Source organism: Salmo trutta, chromosome 17 (genome assembly GCF_901001165.1).
Source record: "Salmo trutta chromosome 17, fSalTru1.1, whole genome shotgun sequence".
In the NCBI taxonomy this organism is placed as follows: Eukaryota; Metazoa; Chordata; class Actinopteri; order Salmoniformes; family Salmonidae; genus Salmo; species Salmo trutta.
This window is the reverse complement of record NC_042973.1, coordinates 16,318,094-16,327,973: the sequence shown is the minus strand read 5'-3', so window position 1 is coordinate 16,327,973 and position 9,880 is coordinate 16,318,094. Positions and strand designations below refer to the sequence as shown.

The following is a 9,880-nucleotide window of genomic DNA, read 5'->3' as shown; positions in this document are numbered from 1 at the left end:
GACAAACTGATATCTTTCCGACAGATAAGATCTAAACCAGGCCAGAACTTGTCCATGTAAACCAATTTGGGTTTCCAATCTCTCCAAAAGAATGTGATCGATGGTATCAAAAGCGGCACTAAGATCTAGGAGCATGAGGACAGATGCAGAGCCTCGGTCTGACGTCATTAAAAGGTCATTTACCACCTTCACAAGTGCAGTCTCAGTGCTATGATGGGGTCTAAAACCAGACTGAAGCATTTCGTATACATTGTTTGTCTTCAGGAAGGCAGTGAGTTGCTGCGCAACAACTTCTTCTAAAATTTTTGAGAGGAATGGAAGATTCGATATAGGCCGATAGTTTTTTATAATTTCTGGGTCAAGATTCGGCTTTTTCAAGAGAGGCTTTATTACTGCCACTTTTAGTGAGCTTGGTACACATCCGGTGGATAGAGAGCCGTTTATTATGTTCAACATAGGAGGGCCAAGCACAGGAAGCAGCTCTTTCAGTAGTTTAGTTGGAATAGGGTCCAGTATGCAGCTTGAGGGTTTGGAGGCCATGATTATTTTCATCATTATGTCAAGAGATATAGTACTAAAACACTTTAGTATCTCCCTTGATCCTAGGTCCTGGCAGAGTTGTGCAGACTCAGGACAATGGAGCCCTGGAGGAATACCCAGATTTAAAGAGGAGTCCGTAATTTGCTTTCTAATGATCATGATCTTTTCCTCAAAGAAGTTCATAAATTTATTACTGCTGAAGTGAAAGCCATCCTCCATTTGCGAATGCTGCTTTTTAGTTAGCTTTGCGACAGTGTCAAAAAGAAATTTCGGATTGTTCTTATTTTCCTCAATTAAGTTGGAAAAATAGGATGATCGTGCAGCAGTGAGGGCTCTTCGATACTGCACGGTACTGTCTTTCCAAGCTAGTCGGAAGACTTCCAGTTTAGTGTGGCGCCATTTCCGTTCCAATTTTCTGGAAGCTTGCTTCAGAGCTCGTGTATTTTCTGTATACCAGGGAGCTAGTTTCTTATGACAGATGTTTTTAATTTTTAGGGGTGCAACTGCATCTAGGGTATTGCGCAAGGTTAAATTGAGTTCCTCGGTTAGGTGGTTAACTGATTCTTGTCCTCTGACGTCCTTGGGTAGGCAGAGGGAGTCTGGAAGGGCATCAAGGAATCTTTGGGTTGTCTGAGAATTTATAGCACGACTTTTAATCTTCCTTGGTTGGGGTCTGAGCAGATTATTTGTTGCAATTGTAAACGCAATGAAATGGTGGTCCGATAATCCAGGATTATGAGGAAAAACATTAAGATCCACAACATTTATTCCATGGGACAAAACTAGGTCCAGAGTATGACTGTGGCAGTGAGTAGGTCCAGAGACATGTTGGACAAAACCCACTGAGTCGATGATGGCTCCGAAAGCCTTTTGGAGTGGGTCTGTGGACTTTTCCATGTGAATGTTAAAGTCACCAAAAATTAGAATATTATCTGCTATGACTACAAGATCCGATAGGAATTCAGGGAACTCAGTAAGGAACACTGTGTGTAAGTAAGACTGATTGCCACAGGAAGGATGGCACATTTGACCGGTCAATACGGGAACTGTAAAACAAAAACAACAAAAAGAAAGCAGGAAATGGCTCTTCAGTGTCATGTCTGCTTCTGCTTTTCTGCCCGCATCCGGTGGCCTGCTGGTCTGTGATATGTGCCAACTGAGGAAGTAAAAAGTTAACAAAAAACTGTGAACTTCCTTCTGACTAACAAACATTGAGGCTGACAGATGCAGTACCGTACAATACATCATGATTGTACCTCGTTAGAATCAGTTGATATTCTGAGGAACTGGGCCTCTTTTGACACCCAATGGCTATCTAGTTTCAGTTGACAGGTACAGGCTAACATTTTCAGTATTCATAATCAAAAATCTGACGTTTGTTTTGCTTCCATTTTTGACTATGATAAGATAAGTAGATGTGTAGTTTTAATAGAGAAAGCAAAGCTATATGTAAGGTGTGAAACGAGGAGACATCAGTGGGGTATCAGACAACTGACCTAGTTTTCTGCATCATCTTAGCATCCTCGCTGGCCAAGGAGAGATCAGGGACTTCATCCAGACCAAATGGCACCTTATAAAGTCTCTCTGTGGAGGTGAGAAAATTCTTTGGCTTTCTTTAGGCATGCACATATCTCCCGTTCTTACATCCACTGAGAGGTTGCAATCAACTGAAGGAGAGCTGAAATCCCTATGTGTGGAAAATATGAATCCATCAGAGAAGTTGGCTTGCTGACCCAGTGCTCATCATAATAATTTTATGACCGCCCTACAGCTGCCTCAGTGGGATTAAGCCTTGATCAAATACTTAGAAGTTTGATCAGAGATTTATGGTAACTTCAATCTGTGAATGGCCTGTGTGTAATGTATGATAAATGCATTTATACATCCATATTAAGCTCTTCTAGTGACCCATTATGTCACGGCCGTCATAGTGAGTGGACCAAAATGCAGCGGGTACGTGAATGCTCATATTTCCTTTATTAGAACATTACACAAATAAAGAAAACGAACGACAGCTAAACAGTATTGCAGGCTAACCATAGCAGTGCAAAAACAACTTCCCACAAAAGACAGGTGGAAAAAGGGCTACCTAAGTATGGCTCCCAATCAGCAACAACGATGTACAGCTGTTCCTGATTGAGAGCCATACCAGGCCAACACAAAGAAATACACAATATAGAAAAAACAGAAATACAAAAACATAGAACCATACCCAAAAACCCCGACAACACAAAACAAACACACCCCTGCCACGCCCTGACCAAACTACAATAACAAATAACCCCTTATACTGGTCAGGACGTGACACATTAGCTGTTATAAATACTTATACAGTACATTGTAGGTCTTAAATGTACAGTTCCTGTAAATCCTTTAAACTGGGTCAAGGAAAACCTTTTCTAGTAGTATTTATTGGGATCTCCAATTATTCTTCCTGGGGTCCAAAAAGGAAATTAAACACACTAAATAAAAGACAAAATATATAATATACATAACACTACATAATATCCTGCCTCTGCCTCACGCTTCAGAAACAGGAGATGGCTCCTGCCCTATGCGCCATTGTCACGTCCTGACCATAGAGAGCTCTTATTTTCTATGGTAGAGTAGGTCAGGGTGTGACTGGGGGGGTTGATCTAGTTTATTTATTTCAATGTGGGGTTCTAGCTTTTATTTTCTATGTTGGTGATTTTGTATGATTCCCAATTAGAGGCAGCTGGTAATGGTTGTCTCTAATTGAGGATCATATTTAAGTAGCTGTTTTTCCCACCTGTGGTTATGGGATATTGTTTATGTGTAGTTGCATTGTCGTCACGGTTCGTTTATTCTTTATTGTTTTGTATTTTTTTAAAGTTTCACTTTCTAATAAATTATGTGGAACGCTACTCACGCTGCGCCTTGGTCCGATCATTCCAACGAACGTGACAGCCATTCCGGCTCGCACAAGCCAAGGCTCGTGCAAGGCCACCCAACTGTCACAAAATATGTTGTACTCGTTGCTGAAAATGTCATACTGGATAGAGAAGGACCAAGGCGCAGCGGGATTGTGGATACTCTTTTTCTTTTAATGGTAAAAGGCAAAGCATCCACCGGAAAACAAAACAATAAATGATACTCACAACATGGACAGTCTCACAGGCTATGCAAACGCAGTGCAAGAACAATTCCCCACAACCCCAAACACACACACCTATATAGGACTTCCAATCAAAGGCAACTATACACACCTGCCTTCAATTGGAAGTCCCAATCACCAACATTAAACAAACACAAACCACCTGCCACATCCTGACCTAGACTAAGCAATACGCCCTCTGCTGGTCAGGACGTGACACCAACTAGATGATACAATACATAACACAGTGTAAATTACAATACAGAATATATCAAAATAGCTGCGTCTCTTCACAGTCCCCGGTGTGCCATAAGGTGTTCTTTATCAGTTGTAGTGCTGACCCATTCAATACAATTTGCTTTGACATTACTATGGCTTCCTGAATGGGAAGACAGGCATTGCATACAGATCCATTTTATTATCAATTATCTTTCTTTCCATTCCAACCCCATTCAAGATATGCAGGGCTCTGAAAAGCATAGCGAAAGTATGTTTTATGCGCTTTGTCATAGCGGTTTAAGATACACAGCATAGGCTATTGAGGAAGTTGATATTGTTATTGATAGAATTTTCAGGGATGTTGATTCAATGTACAATTGTTGAGCAAACTCACAACAAAAAGTTTTTGTGTGAACATTTTGTTGAACAAACGCACAATCCTATTGCAGCTGGTTGCCTTACAATTGTACGTTGAATCAACATCCTTTTTTTAAGTGACAGCAGCCATCCTTCAGGAGTGCTTCCTGTAACAATATCTTCTCAATGACCAACAAACGTTTAAATAGTGTCATTAAATGGCTTGAGTGTATGTAGTTCATGATCTTTGTGGTGTAATTATGCATGAAAAGCACTATATACAAATAAAGCCTATCAGTATTGTCAAAATGTAAAATATACTACAGTAGCTAACTGAGATTGAATATGATTTCCCATATATTTCTCTCCTTTTCTTGTTCCCTCATCTCCAGTCCTTCTGTCATTGGTATTCTGTGGGAGAGCTGCTCGACCGCAGGGAGGATATGGTGGGCTGTGTACGATACGCTGTGCGTTCACTGCTGATGAGTTGATGATGGTCACAGAGTTAAACAGAGTGTGAAAACACCATCTCCCCTGGACGGACGTGACGGCCATCTTAACTTGTCCAGCACAGCACAGGTAGTAGAGTCAATGGGGAAATTGCTGGAGACCTACTGTGGCCTTTCTCTCAGTTGCACACTGACAGTATGATCCCATGTTTTCTAGTGGTCTTTAGTTGTAGGCGTAAGCCGACATATTACATAAAGTATTAACCAAGCAGCATTTGTCATTATAACTTGTTGTTTCATGCCTATGAAGTCTCTGTGTGTGAGTGTGGAAAGAATACTAACAGGATAAGGTTGATTTATAAGATACATGGTCGTGTTCCCTAAAAGCAGCTTTTCCATCATCATCACTCCTCATCTTCACTGGGGCTCTGAATAGACCAGCCACACGTGTTGAGCTTGTGATTAACGGCACAATGGGCTGTTTGTTGCTGCCTCTCTCTCTCCACCTGGGCCTCTGTAGATGGAATCATCCCTGGCAGCACTCATGACCAGCTTGAATCATCCCTTCTGTTTGGGTCTGTTAATGATGTTGTTATTTCTATGGTACCTTGTGTCTTTATCCACTCTGATCTACCTGGCTTCCAAATGAACAATGACCCGAAGCATACTTCCAACGCTGTGGCAAAATGGCTTAAGGACAACAATGTCAAGGTTTTGGAGTGGCCATCACAAAGCCCTGACCTCAACCCTATAGAAAATTTGTGGGCAGAACTGAAAAAGCGTGTGCGAGCAAGGAGGCCTACAAACCTGAATCAGTTACACCAGCTCTGTCAGGAGGAATGGGCCAAAATGAACCCAATATATTGTGGGAAGCTTGTGGAAGGCTGCCTGAAACGTTTGACCCAAGTTAAACAATTTAAAGGCAATGCTACCAAATACTAATTGAGTGTATGTAAACTTCTGACCCACTGGGAATGTGATGAAAGAAATAAAAGCTGAAATAAATCATTCTCTCTACTATTATTCTGACATTTCACATTCATAAAATGAAGTGGTGATCCTAACTGACCTAAGACAGGGGATTTTTAATCAAATGAAATGTCAGAAATAGTGAAAACTGAGTTTAAATGTACTTAGCTAAGGTGTATGTAAACTTCCGACTTCAACTGTATGTGTGTGTGTGTGTGTGTGTGTGTGTGTGTGTGTGTGTGTCTGTGTGTGTGTGTGTGTGTGTGTTTGTGTGTGTTTGTGTGTTTGTCTAATGGGGATAAGGTAGTAATGCAGAGGGGGATAACACTCAGACAGACAGACAGACAGTCCCTAATGAGCTTTAGCGCAATCTGCTGCCTGACGTGTTATCACTGCACCAAGAACACAGGATGCGTACAAATGCCGCCGTAATCTTCACTTCACTGAGTCCTCACGAACACTCCTTCTGTGGAGAAGCCTGGGAGATGACTTCATTAATTCTTCTTTATTAATGTTCTTCTTCACTCACAACTTCTGCTTTGGCCGTCTGTGCTGGGAGTACATGGGGACAACCTGGGACACATTCCTTTAATCGCCACTTCCAGTCCTAGAATGCAGGAGGATTAGGTCCTAGGGGGGTTCCTTAAAGGATCCCATGTGAGTGGTGGTCGCATTACCCACCCTTCAGGCTTAGAGCAATGAGATTAGAGCAGGGCCCGTCTATATTTAGCCTGATCAAAAAAAAACAGACAAACACAAATAAAATAAAAAACTAAATGGTGGTGAGAGGAAGGGCACACACTGTGACACATCGCATGGGGTTCCTGGCATATACCGAGAAAAAGAGAGAGAACATGTTCATGTCCTGAAGTATTACATCATGCTCTAACTCCACCATCTCTGAAGCAAATTGCATATGGCAATTTAGAGGTGGTCTTACTCTTAAGATCATATGAGGATGATACTATATTCAGGTGAGATATTTCACATAGTACCTTTCATGTACTTATTAACTGGATTACCCATTGATGTATGCATATTCTGACCATAGAGACACACTTTTTCACATTTCAACATCATCTTCCCTCCTCTGTTCTTCTTTGTTCTCCTCACCTCCACCTTCTCCTCTTCCTCCTGCCCCGTTCCTCCTCCTCTTTAGTCCATTCCTCCTAAATTGTGTTAGCTCGTCTAAGGAGCTCAGTGCCTATGTTGTATACACTGTATCTCCTGCCATGAACAAAACAGCTGCTCGTGTTTTAATTATAGTTCTAACCAGGTTTTAAAGCTCTAAAGTATTTGTTCGTCTTTACATAAAAGTAAAACAAGACTAAAAAAAGCTTATATTTTGGGTTCCGATGGGGTAAGACTAAGCACATGAGGCATTTATAAGTTATATGCTTCAATAATCAATGGCTATCATTGATTTAGAAGTCCAAAAATGGATGTACCATCCCGGATTTCCCTTTTCATTTTTAGTCCCCCATTCACATCAATGCATGACTGAGTGGAAGTTTGTCTTGTGGAAGTGCGTCCCTACTTGAACTATGCCATACCCTATACATGTAAATGACATACATCATGCACGTATTTCACCCATCTATTGATTACAGGGTGTGCTAACAGGAAGTGAATTACTGACAGCAGTTTCACCTTCACCTAGAATGTTAACCCTTGCAAGGCTGCCAACCCAGATGGCATCCCTAGCCGCGTCCTCAAAGCATGCGCAGACCAGCTGGCTGGTGTGTTTACGGACATATTCAATCCTTATCCCAGTCTGCTGTTCCCACATGCTTCAAGAGGGCCACCATTGTTCCTGTTCCCAAGAAAGCTAAGGTAACTGAGCTAAATGACTGTCGCCCCGTAGCACTCACTTCCGTCATCATGAAGTGCTTTGAGAGACTAGTCAAGGACCATATCACCTCCAGCCTACCTGACACCCTAGACCCACTCCAATTTGCTTACCGCCCCAATAGGTCCACATACGACGCAATCGCAATCACACTGCACAAACCCATCTGGACAAGAAAAATACCTATGTAAGAATGCTGTTCATCGACTGCAGCTCAGCATTTAACACCATAGTACCCTCCAAACTCGTCATTAAGCTCGAGACCCTGGGTCTCGACCCCGCCCTGAGCAACTGGGTCCTAGACTTCCTGACGGGCCGCCCCCAGGTGGTGAGGGTAGGAAACAACATCTCCACCCCACTGATCCTCAACACTGGGGCCCCACAAGGGTGCGTTCTCAGCCCTCTCCTGTACTCCCTGTTCACCCATGACTGTGTGGCCATGCACGCCTCCAACTCAATCATCACCTACCACTACAGTGGTAGGCTTGATTACCAACAACAACGAGACGGCTTTCAGGAAGGAGGTGAGGGCCCTCGAAGTGTGGTGTCAGGAAAATAACCTCACACTCAATGTCAACAAAACAAAGGAGATGATCGTGGACTTCAGGAAACAGCATAGGGAGCAGCCCCCTATCCACATCGATGGGACAGTTGTGGAGAAGGTGGAAAGTTTTAAGTTCCTCGGCGTACACATCACGGACAAAATGAAATGGCCCACACACACAGACAGCGTGGTGAAGAAGGCGCAGCAGCACCTCTTCAACCTCAAGAGGCTGAAGAAATTCGGCTTGTCACCAAAAACACACAAACTTTTACAGATGCACAATCGAGAGCATCCTGTCAGGCTGTATCAACGCCTGGTACGGCAACTGCTCCGCCCACAACCGTAAGGCTCTCCAGAGGGTAGTGAGGTCTGCACAACGCATCACCGGGGGCAAACTACCTGCCCTCCAGGACACCTACACCACCCGATGTCACAGGAAAGCCAAAAAGATCATCAAAGACAACAACCACCCGAGCCACTGCCTGTTCACCCCGTTATCATCCAGAAGGCGAGGTCAGTACAGGTCCATCAAAACTGGGACTGAGAGACTGAAAAACAGCTTCTATCTCAAGGCCATCAGACTGTTAAACAACCATCACTAACATTGAGTGGCTGCTGCCAACATACTGACTCAAATCTCTAGCCACTTTAATAATAAAAAATTTGATGTAATAAATGTATCACTAGCCACTTTAAACAATGCCACTTTATATAATGTTTACATACCCTACATTACTCATCTCATATGAATATACTGTACTCTATACCATCTACTGCATCTTGCCTATGCTGTTCGGCCATCACTCATCCACATATTTTTATGTACATATTCTTATTCATTTCTGAAACACTTGTGTGTAAAAGGTAGTTGTTGTGAAATTGTTAGATTACTTGTTAGATATTACTGCATGGTCGGAACTAGAAGCACAAGCATTTCGCTACACTCACATTAACATCTGCTAACCATGTGTATGTGACAAATAAAAGTTGATTTGATTTATCCTGGTAGTAAACACACCTGACAGTTACTTCTCTCTGTTTTCCCTCAAAACCACTCTACTGTTATGTACATTATTTACTGTCACTGATTAATAGCTTCTCCTTTTCTTTGAATACAGTACGTTTGGAATGTAAATGTCCTCTTTTGACTTCCTGTATCCACTTATAGCAGTCAGGGTAACTTATTTTCCTGAATTGCATACTCCAGGGAGGGGTCAAAGGGGACTTTGATCTATATCTTGACAGTAGGTCTAGGTCTGAACTCTATTCAATGTTATTGCTTTCTAGTCCACTAGTGATGACTATGTTGTTGTAGCTTTAACTCCTCACTGTGTCCATTCCAGTTGGTGTGTGTTTTGACCACTGGGAGGTGGTAGTGGGGTTTTCTCTACACTCTCTGCAGCACTCACTCACCAGCATACACTGGTCTGGGTGATACACTGCTTCACTGACAGTCAAATAGTGGGAAACATCCTGAGAATCAAGGCAACATACACATCTGATACACTGGCTGTGTGTGTGTGTTGCGTGTGTGTGTGTGTGTGTGTGTGTGTGTGTGTGTGTGTGTGTGTGTGTGTGTGTGTGTGTGTGTGTGTGTGTGTGTGTGTGTGTGTGTGTGTGTTCGTTCTCAGAATGTTTGTGAAAAAAAATTCACTTTCTCTGGTGAGTGTCTTTGTGAAGGTAAAGGGAAATGTATTGTGACAGAGATCTGATACTTCCCCTACAGTTATGTTGTATTGTGAGAGAGATCTGATACTTCCCCTACAGTTATGTTGTATTGTGAGAGAGATCTGATACTTCCCCCACAGTCCTGTTGTATTTCCCTCTTTCATTCCTTT

General features: G+C 42.5%; 1 long non-coding RNA gene across 3 annotated transcripts; it reads left to right on the top strand.

The window, feature by feature from the left end:
- The first annotated feature begins 1,736 nt into the window (after window positions 1-1,736).
- On the top strand, window positions 1,737-5,415 carry LOC115151718 (uncharacterized). 3 transcript variants are annotated; one of them, XR_003867348.1, is made up of 4 exons: window positions 1,737-1,872; window positions 2,059-2,132; window positions 4,624-4,810; window positions 5,071-5,415. It is a non-coding gene; the product is annotated as an uncharacterized LOC115151718 (long non-coding RNA). The 3 variants fall into 3 exon arrangements; XR_003867347.1 differs by having other exon boundaries at window positions 5,068-5,415; XR_003867346.1 differs by lacking the exon at window positions 5,071-5,415 and having other exon boundaries at window positions 4,624-4,950.
- The last annotated feature ends 4,465 nt before the right edge of the window (window positions 5,416-9,880 follow it).